Below are 18,381 nucleotides of genomic sequence, written 5' to 3'. Positions count from 1 at the left end.
CATTGCAGATCTACTCTCAATCTGGTCTTCTTCCAGTCTGTACTCCTGTCTGAGATTGCCCTGACCCAGGTACAGTAAACTGCACCACTTCTATCCATTCCGATCAATGTGGGCTTTTTGTTATAGGCTCTACAGCAACTGAAATATGTCAGCAACTTATAATATGTCAGGAAGAAAAATCTTGAATGGCAAAGGTCTTGGGCAGTCGGATCATGGCTGATAGAGCTTTGAACAGAGTTTGTACTATAGAAATCCAGAAGGCCCTTCCAAGCTAATTCATTCTCTTATTATGCATGACTCCATCTCTGTTAAAAATTTATTACATAGTTAGGCTTATGGCATTGTCTTGTTCAGGCTCCACATTATGAAAGACTATTAAACAGCTGATCCTCCAATTTACTGGCCAGTGTTTACAATGATAGATCGTTTTAAACTGTCTTAGTGGTTGTCATAGACACAATTCCTGTAAATGTCATTGAGGAATAAATACAGTTGCACTTACAAATCATAAAGCTGCGTGTGTTCCAAAAAAATACTGAGAAAAAAAAAAAAAAAAAAAAAAAGGATCATTGATCAGTGGCCATAACCATTAGCAATGCCACCATAAGCCTGTCAAGTGATTTCCACTAAATAACCTGTGCTCTTAGTGCTTCTTCATCAACTGTTTTTAACCCTACAATTTATTGTTATTCTTTTGAAAACAAATGTAATTCTCCATGGTCTGATTTACATATTGGTAATCTGTACATAGTAAACTCAGATAAGAAAAGCTGTCTTGTGTGCTAAATTTGAAATAGTGAGTATGAACAAAACCATGTTAATGAAACAGAATTCTAATATCATCTAAGGAATTAGGAACACCTTAAATGGGTAATTAAATCACACAGAAGGAGAAAAATGGAAAGGTATAAATATTAAACAATAATTTATTAAGCACAGTTGTCAAGTGAGTATCCTGTTCAAGCAGATTTCTATCAATAATGCAGAGGATATGCCGTATTTCCTGAAATGTTATATAACCACCCAGCATTTACACAATGGTCTTCTTTATAGATATAATTATTCTCCTGACTGTAGGTGATGGAAACTACAGGCAAAACTTATTGTATTTTAAAGTTAATATTATATAACAAATTAACTAAAACAAAGGGATTAAAAAAAATAAAAAATGTTATACTGAAGTCCATGTGGCAGGGCAAGAATTTTGATCCCTGGCATTTCATGAATCAAGGATAGTTAAATGAACTATGCAAGATATTTTACTGCTTTAGAAAAGAGACTGAGGAAAATAAACTTCCTTGTGGTGATCCTCCTTGTGCTTCTCCATGCCACCACTCAGAAAAGAAGAAAGAAAAAAGAGAAGGTGATGTGATTCATGACTACCCTTTAGACCAAAGCATCAACAGCTCCTCCATTGTCTCAGGTACACAGTCCAACAGTAACAAAAAAAAAATAACAACAAATGACAGGTAGCAGCTCTAAGAGGAGAACCACAGGATACCTGGGCATCCTGCACAGAAAGCAAGGTTGACTCTTTCTACATCTTGTCATATGTTCAAATATAATTAAATCTGAAATTCATTTCTGTGGAAGTTTGAGAAGTATTTAAGGAACCCTGAAATCTGTACAGAATTATTTCAATGTGTCTTTTTTTTAAGATGTTTCTTTCTTGATTTTTCCTATATTTTTTCCATCTGCCAGGAAAATATTCAAATTAATACAGAACTTAATCTCTTCCATGACTGACATTTTTCTGAATGTATGGAGTTATTAATAAAATGTTTTCTAGGTAACTAGTAGATAGAGATATTTATATTTTTAGTGTTTTTGTTTGTTTGTTTGCTTGCTTGTTTTTTGTTTGTTTGTTTGTTTTACTGATTTTAAAAGGTATGGCAAAATCAGAAGCATTTCACAGCAATTCATTTAGTGGCAGAAAAGTTTCAATGATAAATGTTTACACCTTATATGTATTGGTTTTGTTTATTATATATACACGATTGAAATGTATCATGCAAAAGTCTGACTGATGAATTACATTTGGGGTTAGAGCACATAATTATGTCCTTCCTTTCTTATTAGTAACTACATATGTAACTGAAAGCAAACAACAAAAATGGTTAGAGCTGTATATAATGCAGGTGAGTTTAACTCTAGGTCTTTCCTGTTTTTCAGCATTTAACAATGACAGCACTCCTACACAGTTCTGAATATAACCTTTCAAGAAATTTGTTTAATTACCTTCCCTCTACGTTAAGTAGAAGTTGTCATTATTTGCAGACTCTGACTTCCTTCCAAGGTTATTTTGGGGATGGAATTAAAGAACTGTCCGGACACACAAACCACCTTGGTATTTCACACTGATGTGAATTAATGAACCTTCAACAACGGGAAATTTAATATGTTCAGAGTTGAATGTAAATGCTAAATGGTTGCTTAGTAGAATACTAACACATTTCTTCTCTTCATCCACCTCCCCTCCCTTTTTACAAGACAATATGGTAATTACCAGTCACTTGAAGAGTTTCTGAAAAAAATGCTTCTGGTTAATGGAACTTTAAACAGCTTAACAAGCTCAAATTAGCAATAATGCAATTGTGTTTAGTAATGAGTAGCCATATGTCCATATAGTAAAAGCAGTGTGTCCATAATGAGGTAGATGTTATTTCATCCCCAAGCAACACAGAGATGTAATAAGAGGATAAGTCACTAAAGGAATTTTTAAATAGGCACTTATGGAGATTTCATTATCATATCCTGACTTAGATTGTGCATCTTTCATATTCCTGACTTTTTACTCATGGAAACAGTTATATTCTAGAAGTTTTTCTCATGGGTAACAATAAAATAAAATAACATAAATTTATTAACGTAAAAAAGAAAGAGAGAGAGAGAGAGAGAGAGAAAGAGAGAGAGAGAGAGAAAGAAAGAAAGAGAGAAAGAGAGAAAGAAAGAGAGAAAGAAAGAGAGAGAAAGAAAGAGAGAAAGAGAAAGAGAGAAAGAGAGAAAGAGAGAGAGAGAGAGAGAGAGAGAGAAAGAAAGAAAGAAAGAAAGAAAGAAAGAAAGAAAGAAAGAAAGAAAGAAAGAAAGAAAGAAAGAAAGAAAGAAAGAAAGAAAGAAAGAAAGAAAGAAAGAAAGAAAGAAAGAAAGAAAGAAAGAAAGAAAGAAAGAAAGAAAGAAAGAAAGAAAGAAAGAAAGAAAGAAAGAAAGAAAGAAAGAAAGAAAGAAAGAAAGAAAGAAAGAAAGAAAGAAAGAAAGAAAGAAAGAAAGAAAGAAAGAAAGAAAGAAAGAAAGAAAGAAAGAAAGAAAAGAAAGAAAGGATACTCTTGTTAGGTCAAATATTAATGTCTCCATCACTTATTCCAATTACAGAATGAGTTTAAATACCATTTAGGAATTTTAACTGTGTCGTATTAAGTAGTGAATAAATATTTGAGAAAGTATACTTTTTTTTTTTTTTTTTTTCCATAAAAATGTCATTTTTAAAAGAAACAAACAAATGAAACACAACAACGACAACAACAACATATCACTACCAACAACAACATAAATTGTGGACATGAGATCATTGTCAAATAAATGAACTTTACTGTTCCGATCTATTTTTCCAAGCCAAAAATATTGAATCTTATAATGGAAACAAAACAAAACAAAAAAAACAAAAACAAACAAACAAACAAAAAAAACTCTTTTAATGCTTGTCAAACAACACACAGATGCTCAATTACTTTCACTCTTGTCTAGCATACAACAATTAGAAATTGGATATTTCAGTTTCTAATAAGTTAGATATTCTTTTATTTTCTAAGCATTTTAAAAAATTATTTACATTGTTTTCCACTGCCACATTAGGAACCAACGATTGGTAAGAACAACACTTAAAATAAGAAGATATTTCTTCAAGCATCAACAGGTTAACAATCACAATTTCAGATCAAAAATCAGATGACAGCTCTCCAAATTTAAACTGATTCTGGCATTTGGTCACAAGAATCAATACTGTGGATAATAAATAAATAAACAAACAAACAAATAAATAAATAAATAAAAAGACTCTATTTATTCTTGCATTGAGTAGCGTAGAGCTTCTCTGATGTGCCTGAGCTTCCCTCTCATTTGAAAGTGGAACCCTAAAAGAAGTGATGTTACCCTGCCATTAATATATTATTGACTTATTTCTATCTACTTGTCAATACAGAATTTTCTCAGGCTTTTTTGAAAGTCACGCTCACTTGTGCTAACTTTATAACTAGTTTACTTTCTGATTAATCCTAAAGCTGATTCCTAGTATGGATGAGGCAGCAGAAACTACTATCTTTTTGGCCCTTTAATATGTCTATCAGAGAAAGTGACCTAAAATGAAAATATCTAAAGATGCCATAAACAAATACACATATATGTATATTTATACATATATATAATTAAAGTATATAAAAGTAAAATCATTAAAAATTTTAATCATTAAATCTTTTAAAAGATAATTTAATATATAGGCAGAGATAATTGCTAGGTACAAAATACAGAACAGTGACAGAAAAGAGGCAGTCAGACCAGACTTCTGAAGGGGATTAAGTCAGATACAAGCTAGCACAGATGAAAAGACAGAAAAAAAAAGTCTATGAAAATCCATGGACATTCTTCCAGTGAGATCATTCATAATCACTTTTCCAAGCTGGATTAAGTATAAGAAGTCAAGAGAAAGATGTTTATGTTCAGTCAAGGTTTAAGTTATTCTAGTCCTGTTATTTTTTCCTTTATTTAAGAGGAGGAAATTATGAGATCCCAAGTCGTTCTTTCTTCTAAAATCCTTTCTTCACAGCCAACAAATCCACATCTGTCACTTACCCTTTTTAGTGTGTTTCCAGTCCAGTTCACAGTAGAAAGACTAAACACAGGTCACAAAACACACTGATCTCTGTCAGATTAGTCCTTGATAGAAAAAGAGAAAAGCACAGGAAGAGCAAATTCTCTCATTCAAATTTTAAGCTGTGCAGCACTAAGGTTTTCATGAGTAAGACTTCAGTTCCCTCCTTCAGTATACTTACTTACCTTCACAAATGCAAATGCAACCTACTCAAAAAGCTGAATACAGGTTAGTTTGTAATGAACAGTAGAAATAAGTAGTAGGTACTGATTGCAGAGTGTATCTATTTAAATCATTCCTGCTCAGAATTATTCTTCTGCACCCAGTGCTGGTTGCTGACATTTAAGTTCTTTTCTGAGCAGCCACCTGTTGATAGGTAGTATGCACATGAAGATGTTCCTGAAGATAACAAACACAATATTAATTTTACTTTTGGAGTTTTTAACTACTAAAATGGACCTTCACATCTGAAACTAAGTCTTTAAAAAGCTTATTGATCTTTCTTTTCAAACCTCTACTCAACTGCTTGTACTGATGAGTTTAAATCAGAATGGACCAGCAGAATTCTCTCTCTAAAAAAGTTTATGAAAGAGTAATTGCAGAGTGCAAGACCTCAAAATCATAAAACTGATTTAGATTTAACAATATAGTTTCTAAGACTTTCAAATATATCTGAATCTAGCAATATGAGACTTACTTATCACAGTATTCAGTAAAATTACCTTTGTACATCATCAGAAATCTTAGCCTTTTTAACAATGCACATAGCTGACCTTGCTTTGATCTACCTTTTTACTGCTTGTCATTATCCATTAAATTTTTAAACATTTTTCTTTAATTCTTTATTTTTTTTCCCCCACATCTTACTCATTTAAGAAAATGGCTACAGGGCAGGGTTCCTTTTAAGATCCGCAGAAATACAATTTATTAAAGCTTTTACCGATCTTTCTAAGAAAGGTTATGCCAACATTTACATTCAGGGTTGTCACCAAAGGTAGTATAATAGAAAGAAGCATTATTTGACTTTTAAACCTTCACCTCTAGAAAAAAGAAATACATATAGTGTGATTGAAAGCTAATGTCTGTGTTGTAGATCATGTAATAGGAAAAAAAAGAAAAAAAGAAAAAAAGAAAAAAAGAAAAAAAGAAAAAAAGAAAAAAAGAAAAAAAGAAAAAAGAAAAAAAGAAAAAAGAGAGAGATTCCCAATCCCTAGTAGAGATTACAAAGCCATTAAGAAAAACACAAACACCTCTCCATCACATTAAAAATGACTTTAGATATTCTTATTCTGTCACTGATGTTTAATGAAAATTTCTTAAAAAAAATAAATTAATGGACAGTTCTACTTAAGCTTTTATCTTGCATTAGGGTTGATGAATATTCATGATGAATAATAGAAATAAATCTTGATTGCACTAGTGTTCTTACCATGATAGCTTCAAAAATATGTCACAATAAAAATACCACTAATGCTCACACCAGAATGTTAGGGCTGAGAAATTTAAATGGAATTTATAAACAGGACCACAAGCAGATTTTTCACTTTACATATCAGTACAAAAATTATCTGGATACTGGGTAGTTTTGTTTTGCACTCATTCACATATATGATAAATAAATTTTGTTAATAAGCTAATTAAATATTCACTTTCACTGATTTCCTTCAAATAGTCCACAATTTACTATTTATAAGTTCAAATTACTTACACAGAGAAATACTGCTAATATTTCTTACTTTTTTTTTTTTTTTTTTTTTTTTTTTTTCCCCAGTGGTCTATCAACTGCTAGTGTATTTCTGTTTTCTCCATCAGTGTGCTGCAGTTCCCCAAGTATCTTCTGCTGCAGTGATGTAGGAAAACCATGTTCTGTGACTTTGATGAATGCCAGGCATGAATCAGATCGCCTGTATGATAATCAAACACTTTTTTTTTTTTTTTCTTCTGAGTTGGAAGCAGAGAACAAACATCTTACTGTTGTTCTCTGTGCCCGTGAGGTTGCAAGGCTGAACAAAGCACTTGAGTTAACTTTCAGGTAGTCAGCTACAACCCCAGAGGCTGCCTGGAGCAGTGAAAGAGGTGTCTGACTGTGTGACTGGGCAATCCTTTGGGTGCCACAGGGAACACCATGTGCTGGTGTCATGAATTCATGAACTAGTTCTTGCTTTCTTCCCGAACTTTCCTTCTATTTTCTTTCCCATGTCTTATTTTTACCGTTTATTATTATTATGTTTATAATTATTATGTTATTACCATTTAGAAGTTTGTTTTTCTTGCCCTTAAAAAGAAAAGATGAAGGAAGGAGGAAAAATAACTTTATTCTAGCCAAAACCAGGACAACCTCAAAACTGTGAAGTACTTACATTCCTTATGCATGCACTTCTTGTGCAAATATGAGATTATGAGGCTATTTATGTAGTCTAATTAATACTTCTCTTGTTTTTCATTATGTAGAAAGTTTTTGCAGAGGGATATGGATAGGCAAGATCAATGGGCCAAGTCCTACCACATGATGTAAAACAAGGCTAAGTGCCTTGTGAGGTCCTGCACTTTGGTCAAAACAACCCCATGCAGTGGTATGAGCTGAGGGAAGAATAGCTAGAAAGCTGCTCAGTAAAGAACATGAGGGTGTTGGTCAACAGTAACCCAAACATGAGCTAGCAGTGTGGACAGGTGGCCAAAAAGGCCAACAGCATGCTGGCTTGTATCAAAAGAAGCATGGCCAGCAGGACTAAGGGAGGTGATTGTCCCCCTGTACTCGTAACTGGTAAGACTGCACCTTGAGTACTGTGTCCAGTTTTGGGACCCTCACTACAAAAAGAATATTGAATTGCTTGTGTGTGTGCAGGGAGAGGCAAAGAAGTTGGTGAAGGGATTAGAAAGCAAGACATATGTGGAGCAGCATAAAAAAAACGAAAGGGGAGGGGAGGGGAGGGGAGGGGAGGGGAGGGGAGGGGAGGGGAGGGGAGGGGAGGGGAGGGGAGGGGAGGGGAGGGGAGGGGAGGGGAGGGGAGGGGAGGGGAGGGGAGGGGAGGGGAGGGGAGGGGAGGGGAGGGGAGGGGAGGGGAGGGGAGGGGAGGGTCACAAAAATGAAACTATTGCTTATTTTATGTTAGGATACAAAAGCAATCGCAGTACTTCTATGCTCTTAATATGCTGGCAGACCAAATGGTTGTATCAAGTGTCATTGGAGATATGAATCAGTAATGCTGAGTTTGAACCTGTTGACAATTCTATTGTTTTTGTCCATTCAACAAGTGTCATCCATTGTTTCTCTCTCCATATTCATGTGTACAGTGATCACCAAATTTTTATGTCACCTATTGTATAATCCGAGATGTTTTTGAAGGTTACAGAGATGTTAATACTGGAATTTGAAGTTTTTGTTGTTGATGTTTATTTCTTTGTTTTGTTTTCCTCTCTTTGTCAAACACAATTATTGCAAATTCTTTTATGGGTTTGGTATAATCTCACTGAATATGTAAAAGAAAAGAGAAGTATGATTTTTTTTTAACCTTATTAGCCTTTAACTAGAAACAAGACTCTATTAAATAGAATTCAGTTACTCAAAAGTAAAGATTACAAAGCTTGTTTATCATGACATGTTTCCAGAAAGAGAAACAACTCAGATATGAGAGAATTTAACTTGGTTTATCCATCTCACTGATAAAAGAGAAAAACTGACAAAGAGAAATGTGAACAAAATGTGAACACCAAAAATGGAGGAAGAAATTCATTCCACTTCTGCCAAGTTAAAGTTACAACAACAACAGCAACAACAACAACAACAACAATAATAATAATAAATTATATATTATAATATATAATATAATATAATAATAGTAAATTATTATTAATAATAATAATATTAATATTAATATTAAAAATAAATAAAGTGACTTCATGCTTGAGTACCATTTGGACAAAAGCTAAGTGACAAGAACTTTTTGTTTTAGAGGTCTTTATAAGAAGCAAGGGTCTAGTTAATATCAGAGGTAAATGTATCCATACTATAAATAGCATTCACTACTCAAGCGGTATTTTATATTATAATAATTCTATTCTACTATACTTTTATATATATATATATACACGAGTAGTCATTATACTGTCTTTACTTTTACAAATTTCTGAAGTTAATACATCGTTCAGTTTCATTTCTTTTTTTTTTTTTAATTATGAATATTGCACGGCCAAATCATCAAACCTGCAAGATATGCTAAAAAGATTATTGAAATCTACCAGGTGTTAAAGACCAGTGCTGCTATGCCATTTGAAATTTAGTTTATTGTTAAATATATAAATGCTCTTACCTAATATCATTTATATATCTGCAATATTAACTTGATTGGATCATATTTTTTTCACAGAATCACAGAATCGTCTAGGTTGGAAGAGACCTCCAAGATCATCGAGTCCAACCTCTGATCTAACACTAACAAGTCCTCCACTAAACCATATCACTGAGCTCAACATCTAAAGGTCTTTTAAAGACCTCCAGGAATGGTGACTCAACCACTTCCCTGGGCAGGCTATTCCAATGCCTAACAATACTTTCGGTAAAGAAGTTCTTCCTAATATCCAGCCTAAACCTCCCCTGGTGCAACTTCAGCCCATTCCCCCTTGTCCTGTCACCAGGCACGTGGGAGAACAGACCAATCCACACCTCACTACAGCCTCCTTTAAAGCACCTATAGAGAGCAATAAGGTCACCGCTGAGCCCCCTTTTCTCCAGGCTGAACAACCCCAGCTTCCTCAGTCACTCCTCGTAAGACTTGTTCTCCAGACCCCTCACCAGCTTTGTTGCCCTCCTCTGGACTCGCTCGAGCACCTTGATGTCCTTCTTGTAGCGAGGGGGCCAAAACTGAACACAGTACTCGAGGTGTGGCCTCACCAGAGCCGAGTACAGGGGGACAATCACTTCCATAGACCTGCTGGCCACACTGCTTCTTATACAAGCCAGGATGCTGTTGGCCTTCTTGGTCACCTGAGCACACTGCTGGCTCATACTAAGCCAACTGTTAACCAATACTCCCAGATCCTTCTCTGCCAGGCATCTTTCCAACCACTCATCTCCTAGCCTGTAGCTCTGCTTGAAGTTGTTGTGCCCCAGGTGCAGGACCCGGCACTTGGTCTTGTTGAACTTCAAACAGTTGTTTTCAGCCCATCAGTCCAGTCTATCCAGATCCTCCTGCAGAGCCTTCCTACCCTCGAGCAGGTCAACACATGCACCTAACTTGGTGTTATCTGCAAACTTACTGAGAGTGCACTCGATCCCCTCATCCAGATCATCAGTAAAGACGTTAAAGAGGACTGGCCCCAGTACTGAGCCCTGGGGAACTCCAATAGTGACCGGCCTCTAGCTGGATTTGACTCCATTCACCACAACTCTTTGGGCCTGGCTATCCAGCCAGTTTCTAACCCAATGAAGTGTACGCCAGTCCAAGCCATGAGCATGAGTTTCTTGAGGAGAATGTTGTGGGGAACGGTGTCAAAAGCCTTACTGAAGTCAAGGTAGACCACATCCACAGCCTTTCCCTCATCCACTAAGCATGTCACTTTGTCACAGAAGGAGACCAGGTTTCTCAAGCAGGACCTGCCTTTCATAAACCCATGCTGACTGGGCCTGATCCCTGGTTGCCCTGTAAGTGCCGCAAGATGACACTTAAGATAATCTGCTCCATGAGCTTCCCTGGCACTGAGGTCAAACTAACAGGCCTATAGTTCCATGGGTCTACCCTCTGGCCCTTCTTGTAGATGGGCATCACGTTTGCTAGCTACCAGTTGACTAGGGCCTCCCCCAATAGCCAGGACTGCCAATAAATGATGGAAAGCGGCTTGGACACTTTCAACCAAAACAAACTGGTTTTTAATTTTTTTTATTATTTTTTATTTTTTAACTTAGGAAGCAGTAGCTTCCATAAATGGGCAATGCAGCTTTCACTGGTTCCATTACTAAATTGTCATAAATAAGAAACAAAGTGAAAATCACATTGTTAAGGCCCAAGAAAATCTTATTTTAAGTGTCCTTCTCAAATGAATTTTAATGGCTGTATGATTATAATTCCTCTAAAGGAGTTTATGTACAAGACAGATTGACAGGCCCTTACCTACACACTAAGTGACATACAGAAACAATGTGATTTTCTATCAGGTGCATTAAGGAAGAGGTGCTAGGAAATTGCTTCCATTACACGATGTTTGAAGCAATTCTCACCAAGACAAATGAGGAGGGCTTTACGTTTCTACTGTCAGTGTTTATTTATTCATTTTTCATTGTCTACTTATTGGTAGAAAATTTGGTGAAAAACTGTTTGGTTTTCAGCAAGTACATGATGGTCAGTGGGGAAGAAATCTTCCCTAACAACTGTTTGTAGTTCAGTTGGTATTAACTCCTGACAGTGTGGTCAAATTGTTTTTCTTCAAACTTAAATTTCTAAATGCATTTAGGTTTAATATGAGTTTAATAGATCTTGATATTTCATGCTAGGCAAATGTCAATAATATGTTTTAATTGAAAATGAAAACAAACATCAGTGTAATGGTAAATTTAACAGGGACCTTGGGAGAGGGAGGATGGGGGGAAATCGTAAGATAAGGGAAGCAAAGTACTATATCCACATACAATAGCCAATGCACAAGACTGACCCAAGAAAATTATTAATCTTCTTACTGAGGATTAGAATATGAGTAACCAACTCAGAAGTCATGCTTATTTTTTTCAAACTTGCTTATTAAACTGATACCAAGTGTTTCTGTTGTTGTTGTTTATTTGTTTGTTTTTAACTGTAAACACACGATATTTAGGGATCACAAAATTTCTGAGGTTGGAGGCACCTCTGGAGATTGCATAGTCAAACTCACTGCTCAGAGGAAGGTTAACTGGGGAGGCTGAAATGTCTAGGCAGATTTTGAATAACCTTGGGAAACCTGGTCTAGCGTTTGGTATCAGTATATAGAAACGGTTTCTTTATGTTTAAATGGAATTTTCTGTGTTTCAATTTATGCCCAATACTTCTTCTGTCACTAGGCACCACTGAGAAGAGTCTGTCTGTGTCTTCCTTATACACCTTTCCTTATCAGGGAATAAAATCAAAGGGATAAATGCCCACTGATTTTCTCTTCTTCAAGCTAAAATGTCTTCTAGCTGAATTGTATCAGCACATCTGCTGAGACAGTTATTTCACTGTAGAAGACTATCAGGTTGATTCAACACAGTTTACCCTCCACTGTCAGTAATACCAATCATTTTCTTAAACTGGGAAACAACATTTCCCTCCCCACCCCGAAACAAACAAACAAACAAACAAACAAACAACAACAACAAATAATAATAATTAAAAAAGAAAAGTTAAACGAATAACTTAATTTTGGACAACAGAAAGTTCATACACAATCCTGCAAAAGGAAGGAAGTTCAGAAAACAAGTTTTTTAAGGAAGTGCAAGATCAGGAGGTCAGATTGTGCATTTATTTTAAAGTGTTAACAATTATTTCGTACCAAAAATAACGATTCCTCTTCTTCCTCTGCTTCAAATTATATTTTCTTCTGAAAATCTCTAAAAATTCTATGAAAAGCAGTTTTTATATACCAGGAGGGTACTTCAACCTCAAAAGCTTTTTTTTATTATTGCTATTGTTGCTATTGTTGCTATTGTTGCTATTGTTGCTATTGTTGCTATTGTTGCTATTGTTGCTATTGTTACTGTTACTGTTACTGTTACTGTTACTATTGATTTTTTTCCCCAGAAATGTATGTCTGACTGAAAAGAGAGGTGGGGAATGGAATATTATTGCATATTAAAGTTACTGCTGAGAGAATAAAAAATCTAACAAGTGCATTCCAGCAGAGTCACATGGAAGGCAGAATCTCTGAATGTACCATGTAGAGCACACATCACATCGTGGGATTATATTTGTTCTGAGAAATGTATTCCATAAAAAACTCTGCAATTGTAGATGTCAGTCTGCCCAGAGGATGGATAAAGGAACACTCAAATTTTGTTTGCACAGTTTCAATTTCACTTATAGAACATAAGCAACAGTCTACTCTTCCAAAGTCCAGGTATTGCTTCTGGCATCTTTTTTTTTTTTTTTTTTTTTTTTTCCAGAACAGGTATACTCAGAAAAGTTACAGCTATTTCATTACATTCTTGACTAAATATCTCCCAACAAAATGTTTCACTGTTATGGAGATGGAAACTATGATACTCTGGCCTAAATGACCTAAAACTAGTCTCCCTTGGTCTCTAAGAAACTCTATTTCCAGTCCTTCAATTCTAGTTGGAATTTCCTTGATATTATTTTTCTGAATTTCATTGTCCACATTATCAAATTACTGTACTTGTAAAAAAATAAACAAAATAAACAAAATAAAACAAAACAAAACAAAACAAAATAAACATAAACATAAACATAAAATAAAAGTGAGACGAGACTTTACATGGAAATGGACTTGTCAGTATCATTTCAGTGCCTGGTAAAATTATGGAGAACATTATTCTGAGAGTTATTTAAATTAAACTTCAAAGGCAATGCAGTCATTGTTCAACGTGGGGAAAAGAGGCTGGACAGAAGCCCCATGGAAAGGGATCTGAGCATAAACAGGAAGCTGAATAAGAGTCAACAGAGTGCCCTGGCAGCCAACAGGGCCAAGTGGATGCAAGCACAGGACTGCTAACCAGTCAAAGGAAATTTTAAGGACAATTCTCAGGACTGATTTTCAGGAAAATATTCAGGAAATTAAATTTCAGGAAATAAAAGGCAGGTCCTGCTTGACAAACCTGATCTCCTTCTATGACAAAGTGGATCTCTCAATGGATGAGGGAAAGGCTGTGGATGTGGTCTACTTTGACTTCAGTAAGGCTTTTGACACCATTTCCCACAGCATTCTCGTTGAGAAACTGGCTGCTCTTGGCTTGGATTGGAGTACGCTTCATTGGGTTAGAAACTGGCTGGGTAGCCAGGCCCAAAGAGTCGTGGTGAATGAAGTTAAATCCAGTTGGAGGCAGGTCGCTAGTGGAGTCCCCCAGGGCATAGTACTGGGGCCATTTCTCTTAGCATCTTTATTGATGATCTCGATGAGGGGATTTAGTGTACTCAACTCTGGTGGGGCCGCACCTTGAGTACTATGTTCAGTTTTGGGCCCCTCACTAGAAGAAGGACATCAAGGTGTTCGAGCAAGTCCAGAGGAGAGCAACGAAGCTGGTGAGGGGTCTGGAGAACAAATCTTATGAGGAGTGACTGAGGAAGCTGGGCTTGTTCAGCCTGGAGAAGAGGAGGCTCAGGGGCGATCTTATTGCTCTCTACAGGTACCTTAAAGAAGGCTGTAGCGAGGTGGGTTTGGTCTATTCTCCCACGTGCCTAGTGACAGGACAAGGGGGAATGGGCTAAAGTTGCACTAGGAGAGGTTTAAGTTGGACATTAGGAAGAACTTCTTTACCGAAAGTATTGTTAGGCATTGGAATAGGCTGCCCAGGGAAGTGGTTGAGTCACCATCCCTGAAGGTCTTTAAAAGAGCTTAGTGATATGGTTTAGTGGAGGACTTGTTAGTGTTAGGTCAGAGGTGGGACTCGATGATCTTGGAGGTCTCTTCCAACCAATCAGTACTAAACTGATTTACAGAAAGTGATGCAGTATTTTCTCAGAATCTAGGTTCTAGACAAACATTATCCTCTAGCACAGTTCTCTAAAGAAAACAGTGGACCCAAGTTGTTGTTTTAAGATGTTAAGTTTCTGACTTGCTGGTTGGCTTTACATAAAGTTTTTGAGCCCATTTCCTGATGTATAAGATGAATCTGAAATGATTTACATGAAAAATTTTACTATAGTTTGTAAAGTTGTGTGGCAAGCACATAAATGACTAAGTCGACTACTTGGTATGATCTAGCTTCAGCAAGCTTCACAAACACTTTTTAGTGAACATGAACAACTCATCTTTTCCCCACTGCTCAGCTACAGAAAGTCTACAGATCTTAAGTATTTTACCTCTCTTGACTCTAGTGTACCAGTGTCACAGAAGTTTCAAGACTGGCTTATACAGTCACACATCACATTAGAAAAAAATCATTTCATGTCTGCAGTGGATAGTCTGGAAAGGAAGTTCCCTAGCTCCCTCCAAGTTATTTAAAACAATGTAACAATCAGCCCTGATTTCTCAACAGTCACGCTAGCTTTGGAAATATCTCAAATCTGACCATGTAACTCATTGTTTTTCAAAAGCAAGGTGAATAGGAGGAAAAACAATTTGCAGACTTTCTTATGCCATTCTTAGGACAGTCCAATGACCCACAGTTACAGTACCCAAGCAGGTGAATTTATGCAGTCTATCCCTCCAAATACAGCATTTTTGATTAAGCTGTTGACCTAAAACCTAAATGCAACTGAAGTTTTAATTTCTCAACATAAACAGAATTAAATAGTAAGACCCCAGAGACCAGAGTGAAAGATGGATGAAGAAAAACTTCCAAGCTTCTGCAATATGAAGTTGGATATATAAAAATTGGAGATTGCAATCAATTTAATGTTCCTATAAACAGAATTTGAAGTGAGGTTTAATGTAGTTAGAATAAATAGAATTCTGGGTGGCTGAAGACAACAACAATTTTTAATAAAAAGCTCTTTATTAAGCTGCTGCAGAAATGTGCTTCCCACAACACACTCTCACACGGCGTAGTCTTCTTTCTATATCCTACTTATTCATCTTGCATTCTTCAAACCAGACTGCCATATAAAAGTAAAGTACCTTCTAACTAACAGCACCAGTTTATTCCACTACTTTCAGATGCCAACATACTTGTTTTTTGTTCTTCTTCTTCTTTCTTTCTTTCTTAGCCCCAAAGACAGACAATTGATATGGTATTACTTCCTTTGATCATAAACTATAACCATGGAGTTATTTTTCTACCAAATAAAATAAATTTTTGTAATTAAATTTAGTGTTGCTTATGCATAAACAGACTTTTTTTTCCCCCTTATTTATCCTTAAAGTGTATCTGCCACCCTTCTCTCAAAATAAAAATGACATACAGACTTTTTAAAGTGTTACAAAAGAATGTTCTGAGAACCTGAAATTTCTCACAGCCTCTAAACAGAGATGTGTTCTCATATGCATACACCTCTGTCTACATATTCTTTGAACCTTTTCTCTTACAGAAATCTCCATGAATAGGACTTCTAATCATCATGAGTTATTACCTAAAGCTATTCTGAATAGCAGAAAGTGTTTGTAGTTGATTGATCTTAACTTTCTTTAAATTTGCATAAAATCACACCAGTAAAATGAAGTTTCTTGCTATTTTGGGTGAGGTCACCTTCACCCCATATTTTGTCTTATTAGAGAAGTATATCACAGCAACTGTAGACCAATAAAAAGTCTTCAGTATGCTATACCTGTACATATTTTTTATTTGTCATATTTCACTGAGCTTAGCTCACTGACACTTTTAATTTTTGTTCATTTTCTTTCTAGTTGCTCAACACCAACTCTTAAAAAACAACAACATAATTATTGCTAACAATTTGATATGTTATTTTTGTTCATCTCTGGAAGGATAAAAGATATGCTCAATAACAGCGTAAAGAAGTTTCCTCAAATGAACTTTCTTATAACCTAGATCACATGACTTTATCTGTATATGTATCTATATGTATATATATGCATACATACAACTACATATGCATACATATGTTTAAAATAGATTACATTTCTGGATATAAATTAAATCTTTTCTATGCACAACACTTCTAAATATCCAAAACACATTTTGGTAACTAAGGTTTTCCAAATAAAGCCTCAAAATTATTTGAACTAAAACCAAGCCCACAAATTACATACAACATAAGCAAAGTTACTTAACTTTTACTCAATTGCTTAACAAATGCATTTTTTATACTCTCTTATACTGATATATATACTTATACTGTCCAATAAAGTTTGATTCCATCTAGGTTTTTAGCTGAGTTTATTATTTCCTCTTTATTTTATTATGGCTACTAAAACTATGAGGTGATGCATGTGAGAAAAATCTCAAATAATTTTCTTCAGACAGGATCTTCTGTTAAGTTATTTTATTCATGATTGTAATGGCATCCTGTCCATCAGGAGCACATTTTAGTAAACAAATCAAACCTCTTATTCCCTATTACCTGACACCTGATCACCTCCCCTGTTTCCTCATTGTTCTGAGTACTACAGGTTCACAAGCTACTTGACGCTCCTCTTGCTCCTTGTACATATACTGTAGTGGGTTTACGTGGCAAGGTTTTGGTAGCAGGGAGCCATAGGGGTGGTTTCTGTGAGAAAGATCTAGAAGCTGCCCCATGTTTGGGAAGGGCCCCATTGTTTTCCAGAGCTGAGCCAATAAGCGATGTTTTGCACCTCTGTGAGAGCATATTTAAGACAGGGAAAAAACGCTGCGCCAGATAGCAGCCGGGAGTGAGAGAACAGCCTTGCAGGTGCCAAGGTCAGTGTAGAGGGTGGGGGAGAGGTGCTCCAGGCGCCGGAGCAGAAGTCCCCTGCGGCCTGTGGTGAGGACCATGGTGAAGCAGGATGTCCCCCTGCAGCCCATGGAGTACCACGGTGGAGCAGGGTTCCACGCTGCAGCCCGTGGAGGAGACCACGGTGGAGCAGGTGGCCCTGCACCGATGGAGGCTGCCGCCTGTGGAAGACCCCTGCCGGAGCAGATTCCAGGCTGGACCTGTAGCCCGTGGAGAGGAGCCCACGCAGGAGCAGGTGACCTGGCAGGAGCTGCTGCCCGTAGGGGACCCAGGTTGGAGCAGTTTGCTCCTGAGGGATGGACCCCATGGTACGGACCCATATCTGGAGCAGTTCTGAAAGAGCTGCTGCCTGTGGGAAGCCCACGCCGGATCAGTTCATCAAGGACTGCATCCCGTGGGTGGGACCCCACAGCACAGGGGACAAGAGTGACCGAGAAGGAGCGGCAGAGAAGAAGTGCTGTAGACTGACCATAACCCCCATTCCCCCGTTCCCTTGCGCCGCTCGGGGGGAAGAGGTGGAAGAGGGTGGATGGGGGGGAAGGTGCTTTTGTTTTTTTTTTCCTTTGTTTTCTCACTTCTCTCGCTTGTTAGTAATAGGCAATAAATCTTACTATCTCCTTATGCCGAGTCTGTTTTGCCCGTAACAATAATTATTGCGTGATTTTCTCGTCCTTATCTCAACCCTTGAGCCCTTTTCACATATTTTCTCCCCATTCCTCTTTGAGGAGGGGGAGTGAGAGAGCGGCTGTGGTGGAGCTCGGCTGCCCACTCGAGCGGAACCACGACATATACATACAATTTTTCTGTTTTTCAACCCTTTAGCTTCTCCTTTCTTATGTTTTGAGAACTTGTGATCTTTGTTTTACTGTTCTCACACTGCTTACCTTGCTTTTCTCAGTTTTCTACCTTATTTTGGAACAGTGAAGCCTTCTACTGTCCACTTACCTACTTAGCATTTCTCCTTGTTATGACTACACAACTACCTTGGAATACAGAAAATGAGTTCTCTACTGCAAAAACACAACT

The sequence above is a fragment of the Aythya ferina genome (assembly GCF_964211825.1).
Source record: "Aythya ferina genome assembly, chromosome: Z".
Classification (NCBI taxonomy): Eukaryota; Metazoa; Chordata; class Aves; order Anseriformes; family Anatidae; genus Aythya; species Aythya ferina.
Note: the sequence above shows the minus strand (reverse complement) of the source record.